The sequence below is a fragment of the Triticum aestivum genome, chromosome 5B (genome assembly GCF_018294505.1).
Source record: "Triticum aestivum cultivar Chinese Spring chromosome 5B, IWGSC CS RefSeq v2.1, whole genome shotgun sequence".
Classification (NCBI taxonomy): Eukaryota; Viridiplantae; Streptophyta; class Magnoliopsida; order Poales; family Poaceae; genus Triticum; species Triticum aestivum.
In genome coordinates, this window is record NC_057807.1 from 37081702 (window position 1) to 37093345 (window position 11644).

Sequence of the window (11644 nt, forward strand, 5' to 3'; positions counted from 1 at the left end):
TTTGGGACTAACCTGTTGACCCAGTGCCCAGTGCCAGTTGCTGTTTTTTGCTTGTTTTTTACATCGCAGGAAATCAATATCAAACGGAGTACAAACACTGCGAAACTTTTTGTGGATCTTTTTGGACCAGAAGACATCCAGTGGGCCAAAGAAGCACCTGGGGGTGCCCCGAGGGGGGCACAACCCACCAGGGCGCGCCTGGGCCCCTAGGCGCGCCCAGGTGGGTTGCCCACCTCGGTGGCCTCCCGCACCCCCTCTTTGCCCTATAAATCACCAAATATTCCAAAAACCCTCGGGGTAGCCCTAGATTAGAAGTTCCTCCACCGCAAGGCTCTGTAGCCACCGAAAACCAATCTAGACCCCGTTCTGGCACCCTCCGGAGGGGGAATCATGTCCGGTGGCCATCTTCATCATCTTGGAGGCCACCATGATGAGGAGGGTTTAGTCCACCCTTGGGGCTGAGGGTTTGTACAAGTAGCTATGTGTTAATCACTCACTCTCTCTCTCTCTCTATCTCTCTCTCTCGTGTCCTTGAGATGGCACGATCTTGATTTATCGCGGGCTTTGTTAATGTAGTTGGATCATATGGTGTTTTCCTTCACTTTCTTATTGTGATGAATTGAGTTTTCCCTTTGAGATTTCGTTTTATCGATTTAATACTTTTATGGATTTGAGAACACTTTATGTATGTCTTGCTATGAATACCCGTGGTGACAATGGGGTATCGTATTGATTCACTTGATATATGTTTTGGCACTCAATTCACGGATTCTGAGGTGACATTGGGGTAATCTATGCATAAGGGTTGATGCACGTTCTTGTCTTTCTTTCTCCAGTAGAAATCTTGGGGCACTCTTTGAGGTTCTTTGTGTTGGATTGAGTATTATGAATCTGAAATTATTTGGTGTTATTTTAGTATGAACTCTTGGATAGATCGATTAGAAAGAATAGCTTCGACGTGGTTTCGTACCCTACAAACAATTTCTTCTTATGTTCTCTGCTAGATAGGAACTTTGGAGTGATTCTTCATCGCACTTTGAGGGATGGTTATATAATCTAATTATATTAGCATTGTTGAGAGATTGCACTAGCGAAAGTACGGACCCTAGGCCTCATATTCAAGCATTGCAATACTGTTTGTGCTCCATTTTATCAATTTCTACCTTGCTGTTATTTATTGTTCTTATTACAAAAATCAATATCTACTATCCATATTACACTTGTATCAGCATCTCTTTGCTGAACTAGTGCACCTATACAAACTCCCATTGTATTTGGTGTGTTGGGGACACAAGAGACTTTTTATTATTTGGTTGTAGGGTTGTTCGAGAGAGACCATCTTCATACTACACCTCCCACAGATTGATAAACATTAGGTCGTCCACTTGAGGGAAAATTGTACTGTCCTACAAAACTCTGCGCTTGGAGGTCCAACACGAGTCTACAAGAATAAAGTTGCATAGTAGACATCAAGCTCTTTTCTGGCGCCGTTGCCGGGGAGGTGAGTGCATGAAGGTATATCTTTAGATCTTGCAATTGAATCGTTTAGTTTCTTTTTTTATCACTAGTTTGGTTTATAAAAAGAAAACTACAAAAAATGTAATTGAGGTTGCATCACATTGTTCATCTTTATAAAGTCTTTCGTGAAAATGATGGGAAGGAAAATTGTGCTCAATTTTTAGAAGAAGAATGCTATAAAATGTTTGGCATAGAATCCATGAATAATGAGCATGATTGCAATGTTATTAGTATGAATTCTTTGAATATCCATGATGCTAGTGATATGCAAAGCCATAAGCTTGGGGATGATATGCTTAATGAAGATGATCTTTTTAGTCCCCCTACTTCGAATGATCAAATTTGCTATGATGATTGCATGCCTCCTATCTATGATGAGAACAAAGTTGCTAGTTATGATGATTATTGTGATGATACTTATGTTATAAAAAGTAGTGATGATTATATTTATAAAACTTGTCTTAGTTATGATTACCCTTTTCCTGAACATTACTCTTTTAATATGGAAACAATTTATAGTATTCAAGTTTCATATGATACTTCCACCATTGTGAATGAGAAGAAATTTTTTGATGTGGAGAGTAACAAAATTTCTATGATTGTGGATCATGAAAAGAATGCTTTATGTGATAGTTATATTGTTGAATTCATTCATGATGCCACTGAAAATTATTATGAGGGAAGAACATATGCTTGTAGGAAATTGCAATAATATCAAGTTTCCTCTCCATGTGTTGAAAATCTTGAAGTTATGTTTGTTTTGCCTTCCTATGCCAGTTGATTCTTGCTCCAAAAAGTTATTTTCTCACAAAATCCCTATGCATAGGAATTGGGTTAGGCTTAAATGTGCTTGCCATGTGTTTCATGATGCTCTTGTTATGTTTCAATTCTTATCTTTTATGCGAGCATCATTGAAATCACCATGCCTAGCTAAAAGGCATAAAAGAAAAGCGGTTGTTGGGAGACAAACCAACAATTTTACCTACTGTTTTTGTGTGTTCATATGATTAAGCTACTGTAGTAATAATGTTTTATTGCTTTTGTTTCAATAAAGTGCCAAGTAAAGCCTTTGGGATAATGTGGATGATAGTTGACTTGAATCTGTGCAAAAACAGAAACTTTTGCGCTCAGTTCAGGAATTTTGAAAATTCATTGGAATGTGCTTTTGATCTTAATTTTCTACAGGTGATATATATACACATTATATACGTTGTACTAATTTTTCAGAATTTTTGGAGTAGCTGAAGTATAGTTGGAGTACAGATTACTTCAGATTGTTCTGTTTTTGACAGATTCTGTTTTCCATGCATAGTTTGCTAGTTTCCTAGTTTCTATGGCTTATATTTCTCAATATAAATTGTGGAAATGATATGTTACAGTAGGAATTGTGTGGAAACAATTATGAATCTTGTCTTTGACAGTACCAAAGTGAAATGGTTTGCTCTTTATCATACTAGCATATCTCACGAAGTTCCATTAAGATTTGTGTGATTGAAGTTTTCAAGTTTTGGATGAGACATCGATATGAGGAGAATAAGGAGTGACAATACCCTAAGATTGGGGATGCCCAAGGCACGCCAAGTTAATATGCAAGGAAGATCCAAGCAACTAAGCTTGGGGATGCCCCGGAAGGCATTCCCTCTTTAGTCTCCAACATTATCGGTAACCTCACCTTGAGATACATTTTTATTCGTCACATTATATGTGTTTTGCTTGGAGCATCATTTCATTTTGTTAGAATTTGCTTGCTATCATTTAGAATAATGTTTTGTATCCTTTTCTTCAATAAAAATGTCAAGGATAACCTTTACCATGCTTATTTTGCAAGTCTACATGTTGCTGTTTCAAAACAGAAAGTTTGTCGTTGTTGCAAAAATTCCCGAGAAAAGTCAGAATGTGATAAAATGTTGAAACTTTTTGCACAATAATATCTGATAAATTTTCTATAGTGTTTTAAATTTTCAGATTTTTTTAAGTTGAATAAGTATGGATCCTATTGCACTCTTTAGAGACTGTTCTGTTTAGACAGATTGCTGTTATGTTTGCATTGTTTGCATATGTTTGCTTGTTTAATGATTCTATTTGAGGATAGGAGTATTAAATATGCAGAAGCATTTAGTATGAAATGTTGAATAATAGTTTTTGTGATTTGAAACAGTAGAGAATGATAAGGTTTTGCATTGATTTATACTAACTTATCTCACGAGTTCTTGTTGAGTTTTGTGTGGATGAAGTTTTTAAGATGTAGGGAAACCGTGATATAAAAGGAATTAAGGAGACAGAAAAGCTCAAGCTTGGGGATGCCCAAGGCATCCCAAGATAATATTTCAAGAAGTCTCAAGCATCTAAGCTTGGGGATGCCCCAGTAGGCATCCCACCTTTCTTCTTCAGCAATTATCGGTTAGTATCAGTTGATCCAAGTTTTTGCTTCTTCACATGAGTTGTGCTATTCTCTGAATGTCATTTTTTTGTTTTGCTTGCTGTTTTAATAAAATACTTAGATCTGAAAGTTCTAAATAAAAGAGAGTCCTCAAATAGCTACCCATTTACATAACTACTCGCTTGATCTCCACTTATATCTTTTTTGGAGTAGTTTGTCATTTACTCTTGTGCTTCACTTATATCCTATGAGTAAATTGTTGAATGAATTGAATATCATGAAGTTGAAATTATATGTTCATATCATGCCTATTGGCAGCTTCACATTGGGTTTAGAAAGTGAAATCTTTTGAAGCTTGTCAATCACAATATTGGTCATACAAGCAATTCATGAATGATTGGTAGAAGGAAGAGAAATTTCACATACAAATACACTATCTTGGAAATATTTTATGATTGTGAGCCCCCATCAAAATATTATATGCCAAAATTGTTGACGTTGGACAAGGAAGACAATGTAATGATTTATTTTTGTTCATATTCACATAGAAGTTGTATTGTCATAGATCCTTCAACATGTGGTATTGCCCCCCATCTTTGCTTGCCAAAAATTCCGCACTAAGTAGAGATACTACTTGTGCATCCAAAAACCCATAAACCCAAATCTTATTTTCAAGAGTCCACCATACCTACCTAAGGATTGAGTAAGATCCTTCAAGTAAGTTGTCATCGGTGCAATAAGGCAATAACAATTGCTTCTAAAAGTGTGAGATCATTTAGTGTAAGAGAAAATTGAGCGTTGTACGAACTTGTGATGGTAAAGAATAAAAGCGATAGACTACATAATAAAGGTTGCCATGACAAGGGGCAATATACCGCGATGTTCTTTTGCACTAAGGTATTGAGCATAGAAACAAATAAGCGCATGTCAACCTCTGCTTCCCTCTGCGAAGGGCCTATATTTTACTTTATGTATTTACTTTTATGCAAGAGTCAAAGTTTTTCTCTCTATTCCTTTTTATTTTTCTCCTTTGGCAAGCATCATGTGGTGAGGAAAGATCTAGGCACATATGTCCAGTTGAATATTGGTAGCATGAGTTATTATTGCTGACATCACCCTTGAGGTGAATACGTTGGGAGGCGAAACTATAAGCCGTTATCTTTCTATGTGTCCGGTTGAAACATTTTGCTCATGTGTATGCGGTGAGTGTAAGCAATCATAGAAGACTATATGATGGTTGAGTATGTGGAGCTCTTACTTACACTCTGTTGAATAAATTGAATTGCAATTGCTTGGTGACTAAGAATATAGGTTGTTGAGTTTCAAGAGAATTCATTGTTTGGACCTTAACATGTGAATTGGTTGCTACTCTGTCATGATGAGTTTTTATGAGAAAGAGTTGCTGTTATGATGCTAGGAGAAGTGATTGAAATTATCATTGATCAAACTTATGCACTTTTCTAGCATTCACACTTCATAAATTATTTGTTTATCATTTACCTACTCGAGGACGAGTAGGAATCAAGCTTGGGGATGCTGATACGTCTCCAATGTATCTATAATTTATGAAGTATTCATGCTATTATATTATCATTCTTGGATGTTTTACAATCATTTTATAGCAACTTTATATCATTTTTGGGACTAACCTATTGACCCAGTGCCCAGTGCCAGTTGCTGTTTTTTGCTTATTTTTTACATCGCAGGAAATCAATATCAAACGGAGTCCAAACACCACGAAACTTTTTGTGGATTTTTTTGGGACCAGAAGACATCCAGTGGTCCAGAGAAGCACCTGGGCAGTGCCCCGAGGGGGGCACAACCCACCAGGGCGCGCCTGGGCCCCCAGGCACGCCCAGGTTGGTTGTGCCCACCTCGATGGCCTCCCACACCCTCTCTTTGCCCTATAAATCACCAAATATTCCAAAAACCCTCGGGGTAGACCTAGATCAGAAGTTCCGCTGCCACAAGGCTCTGTAGCCACCGAAATCCAATCTAGACCCCGTTTCTGCACCCTGTCGGAGGGGTGAATCATCTCCGGTGGCCATCTTCATCATCCCGGCGGCCACCACGATGAGGAGGGAGCAGTCCAACCTCAGGGCCGAGGGTTTGTACTAGTAGCTATGTGTTTAATCTCTCTCTCTCTCTCTCGTGTTCTTGAGATGGCACGATCTTGATGTATCGCAGGCTTTGTTAATGTAGTTGGATCATATGGTGTTTTCCCCTCACTTTCTTGTTGTGATGAATTGAGTTTTCCCTTTGAGATTTCGTTTTATCGGATTGAATACTTTTATGGATTTGAGAACACTTTATGTATGTCTTGCTATGAATACCTGTGGTGACAATGGGGTATCGTATTGATTCACTTGATATATGTTTTGGCACTCAACTCGCGGATTCCCGAGGTGACATTGGGGTAATCTATGTATAGGGGTTGATGCACATTCTTGTCTTTGTTTCTCCGGTAGAAATCTTGGGGCACTCTTTGAGGTTCTTTGTGTTGGATTGAGTATTATGAATCTGAAATTATTTGGTGTTATTTTAGTACAAACTCTTGGATAGATCGACCGGAAAGAATAGCTTCGAGGTGGTTTCGTACCCTACAAACATTTTCTTCTTATGTTCTCCGCTAGATAGGAACTTTGGAGTGATCTTCATCGCACTTCGAGGGATGGTTATATGATCCAATTATATTAGCATTGTTGAGAGATTGCACTAGCGAAAGTACGGATCCTAGGCCTCATTTTCAAGCATTGCAATACCATTTGTGCTCCGTTTTATCAATTGCTACCTTGCTGTTTTTTTATTGTTCTTATTACAAAAATCAATATCTACTATTCATATTACACTTGTATCGGCGTCTCTTTGCCGAACTAGTGCACCTATACAAATTACCATTGTATTTGGTGTGTTGGGGACACAAGAGACTTTTTATTATTTGGTTGCAGGGTTGTTTGAGAGAGACCATCTTCATCCTACACCGCCCACGAATTGATAAATCTTAGGTCATCCGCTTGAGGGGAAATTGCTACTGTCCTACAAAACTCTGCGCTTAAAGGCCCAACATGAGTCTACAAGAATAAAGTTGCGTAGTAGACATCATGCACCAACAACTTATGCTAAGTAGGATAAACAACTATGTGATAGCAAGATATATAACATGAAATACTATGGCTATCACAAAGTGAAGTGCATAAGTAAAGGGATCAGGTAAGAGATAACCGAGGCACGCGGAGACGATGATGTATCCCGAAGTTCACACCCTTGCGGATGCTAATCTACGTTTGGAGCGGTGTGAAGGCACAATGCTCCCCAAGAGGCCAGTAGGGCGACCATAATCTCTTCACACCCTCGCACAATGCAAGATGTCATGATTCCACTAAGGGACCCTTGAGGGCGGTCACCGAACCCATACAAATGGCAACCCTTGGGGGCGGTCACTGAACCCGTACACTTTGGCAACCCTTGGGGGCGGTCACCGGAACCCGTCAAATTGCTCAGGGTGATCTTCACAACCTAATTGGAGACCCCGACACTTTCCCAGAGATTTACACCACAATGATTGAGCTCCGAACACCACCAACCGTCTAGGGCACCATGGCACCCAAGAGGAATAAGCTCAAGGGTACCAAGCACCCAAGAGTAATAAGCTTCTCAACTTGAAACTTCCACCTATCACTGTGGAGAACTCAAACTGATGCACCAAATGCAATGGCAAGGGCACACGGAGTGCCCAAGTCCTTCTCTCCCAAATCCCAACAAAGCAACTAATGCTAGGGAGAAAAATGAGAGGAAGAACAAGAAGCAGAACACCAAGAATTCCAAGATCTAGATCCAAGGGGTTCCCCTCACATAGAGGAGAAAGTGATTGGTGGAAATGTGGATCTAGATCTCCTCTCTCCCCCCCAAACTAGCAAGAATCCATGGAGGGGTTGAGAGAAAGCAAGCTCGAAGAAGGTTAACAATGGGGGAAGAACACGAGCTCAAGAGTTAGGGTCCATTGGAGAAGAAGGCCCCCCTTAAATAGGCACTCCCGAATCCAACTATTATCCCACTGGTCGTGCACAAGCAGTACTACCGCTTGAAGGAGCTCTACTACCGCTTAGCATGGCCAAAACAGCCCAACGAGGCAGAAAACACGAATAGTAGATCTGCCAGAGAGGTAGTACTGCTCTAGGGAGCGGTACTACCGCTTGAGTGGTACTACCGCTCTACTACCGCTTAGGGAAAATAGGCAACAAAAACATGCACAACCATTGAAACACAAGAGGTACTACCGCTCAGGGGTGCGGTACTACCGCTTGAGTGGTACTACCGCTCTAGTACTGCTCTACTACCGCTTAGAGAAAATAGGCAACAGAAACATGAACAAAAGACTTTGCCCAAGCGGTAGTGGCAGCGATAGTCCACAATGGAAGTACCTGATAACCCACAAGTGTAGGGGATCACAACAGCTTTCGAGGGTAAAGTATTCAACCCAAATATATTGATTCGACACAAGAGGAGCCAAAGAATACTATTGAGTATTAGCAGTTGAGTTGTCAATTCAACCACACCTGGATAACTTAGTATCTGCAGCAAAGTATTTAGTAGCAAAGTAGTATGATAATAAAGGTAATGGTAGCAAAAGTAATATTTTTGGGTTTTGTAGTAATTGTAACAATAACAACGGAAAAGTAAATAAGCGAAACACAAGATGTGAAAAGCTCGTAGGCACTGGATCAGTGATGGATAATTATGTCGGATGCGATTCCTCATGTAATAGCTATAACATAGGGTGACACAGAACTAGCTCCAATTCATCAATGTAATGTAGGCATGTAGTCCCTAAATAGTCATACGTGCTTATGGAAAAGAACTTGCATGACATCTTTTTTCCTACCCTCCCATGGCAGCGGGGTCCTTACAGAAACTAAGGGATATTAAGGCCTCCTTTTAATACAGATCCGGAACAAAGCATTAGCACATAGTGAATACATGAACTCCTCAAACTACGGTCATCACCGAGAAGTATCCCGATTATTGTCACTTCGGGGTTGTCGGATCATAACACATAATAGGTGACTATAGACTTGCAAGATAGGATCAAGAACACACATATATTCATGAAAACATAATAGGTTCAGATCTGAAATCATGGCACTCGGGCCCTAGTGACCATTAAGCATAGCAAAGTCATAGCAACATCAATCTCAGAACATAGTGGATACTAGGGATCAAACCCTAACAAAACTAACTTGATTACATGGTAAATCTCATCCAACCCATCACCGTCCAGCAAGCCTACGATGGAATTACTCACGCACGGCGGTGAGCATCATGAAATTGGTGATGGAGGATGGTTGATGATGACGACGGCGACAAATCCCCCTCTCCGGAGCCCTGAACAGACTCCAGATCAGCCCTCCCGAGAGAGATTGGGGCTTGGCCGCGGCTCCGTATCATAAAATGTGATGCAACTTTCTCTCTTGTTTTTTTCTCCGCGAGACGGAATATATGGAGTTGGAGTTGAGGTCGGTGGAGCCTCAAGGGGCCCATGAGACAGGGGGGCGTGCCCCCCACCCTCGTGGATAGGGTGTGGGCCCCCTGGTCTTGATTCTTTCGCCAGTATTTTTTATATTTTCCAAAAAGTGCCTCCATGGATTTTTAGGACATTCCGAGAACTTTTGTTTTCTACACATAAAACAACATCATGGCAGTTTTGCTGAAAACAGCGTCAGTCCGGGTTAGTTTCATTCAAATCATGCAAGTTAGAGTCCAAAACAAGGGTTAAAGTGTTTGGAAAAGTAGATACGTTGGAGACTTATCAACTCCCCCAAGCTTAAACCTTTGCTTGTCCTCAAGCAATTCAGTTGATGTACTGAAAGTGATAAAGAAAAACTTTTACAAACTTTGTTTGCTCTTGTTGTTGTAAACATGTAAAGCCAGCATTCAGGTTTCAGCAAATATTATGAACTAACCATACTCACAATAACACCTAGGTCTCACAATTACTCATATCAATAGCATAATCAGCTAGCGAGCCATAATAATAAAACTCGGATGACAACACTTTCTCAAAACAATCATAACATGATATAACAAAATGGTATCTCGCTAGCCCTTTCTGAGACCGCAAAACATAAATGCAGAGCACCTCTAAAGATCAAGGACTGACTAAACATTGTAATTCATGGTAACAGAGATCCAGTCAAGTCATACCCAATATAAACCAATAATAATGAATGCAAATGACAGTGTGCTCTCTAGCGGGTGCTTTTTAATAAGAAGGGTGATGACTCAACATAAAAGTAAATAGATAGGCCCTTCGCAGAGGGAAGCAGGGATTTGTAGAGGTTCCAGAGCTCGATTTTAAAATGGAGATTGAATAACATTTTGAGCGGCATACTTTCACTGTCAACGCAACAACTATGAGATGGCTGTATCTTCCATACTACATGCATTATAGTCAGTTCCCAAACAGAATGGTAAAGGTTTATACTCACCCAACCACCAACAAGCATCAATCCATGGCTTGCTCGAAACAACGAGTGCCTCCAACTAACAACAACCATGGGGGAGTTTTGTTTAATTATTTTGATTTGCTTTGATCTTTTTGGATCATGGGACTGGGCATCCCGGTTACCGGCCCTTTCTCGTGAATGAGGAGCGGAGTCCACTCCTCTTGAGAATAACCCACCTCGCATGGAAGATATAGGCATCCCTAGTTGAAACATGAGCTGCTCGAGCATACAAAACAGAATTTCATTTGAAGGTTTGGAGTTTGGCACATACAAATTTACTTGGAATGGCTACCGCATATAGGAAGGTATGGTGGACTCATATGGAACAACTTTGGGGTTTAAGGAGTTTGGATGGACAAGCAGTATTCCCGCTTAGTACAGGTGAAGGCTAGCAAAAGACTGTGAAGCGACCAACTGAGAGAGCGACAACAGTCATAAACATGCATTAAAATTAATTCACACCAAGTACAAGCATGAGTAGGATATAATCTACCATGAACATAAATATCATGAAGGCTATGTTGATTTGTTTCAACTACATGCGTGAACATGTGCCAAGTCGAGTCACTCAATTTATTCAAAGGAGGATACCATCCCATCATACCACATCATAATCATTCTAATAGCATGTTGGCACGCAAGATAAACCATTATAACTCATAGCTAATCAAGCATGTCATAAGCAACTATAATCTCTAAATGTTATTGCAAATATGTTTACTTCATAATAAGCTGAATCAGGAACGATGAACTCATCATATTTACAAAAACAAGAGAGCTCGAGTTCATACCAGCTTTTCTCATCTCAATCAGTCCATCATATATCATCAGTATTGCCTTTCACTTGTACGACCGAACGATGTGTATAATAATAATGGTGCACGTGCATTGGACTAAGCTGGAATCTGTAAGCATTCAACTCAAGAGAGAAGACAAAATAATATGGGCTCTAAATTAAATAAACAATCATGCATATGAGAGCCACTAAACATTTTCAATATGGTCTTCTACTCTCGACCCCCAAAGGAAAGAAAAGAAAAGAAAACTATTTACACGGGAAAGCTCCCAACAAGTAAGAAGAAGAACGAGAAATCTTTTTGGGTTTTCATTTTAATTTCTACTACAAGCATGGAATTTAAACTAACTAATTTTTTTGGTTTTTCTTAAGGTTTATCAAACACACAAGAAGAAAACTAGAAAAAGAAAATTAAACTATTATGGATAATACAATGAAAGAGTATGA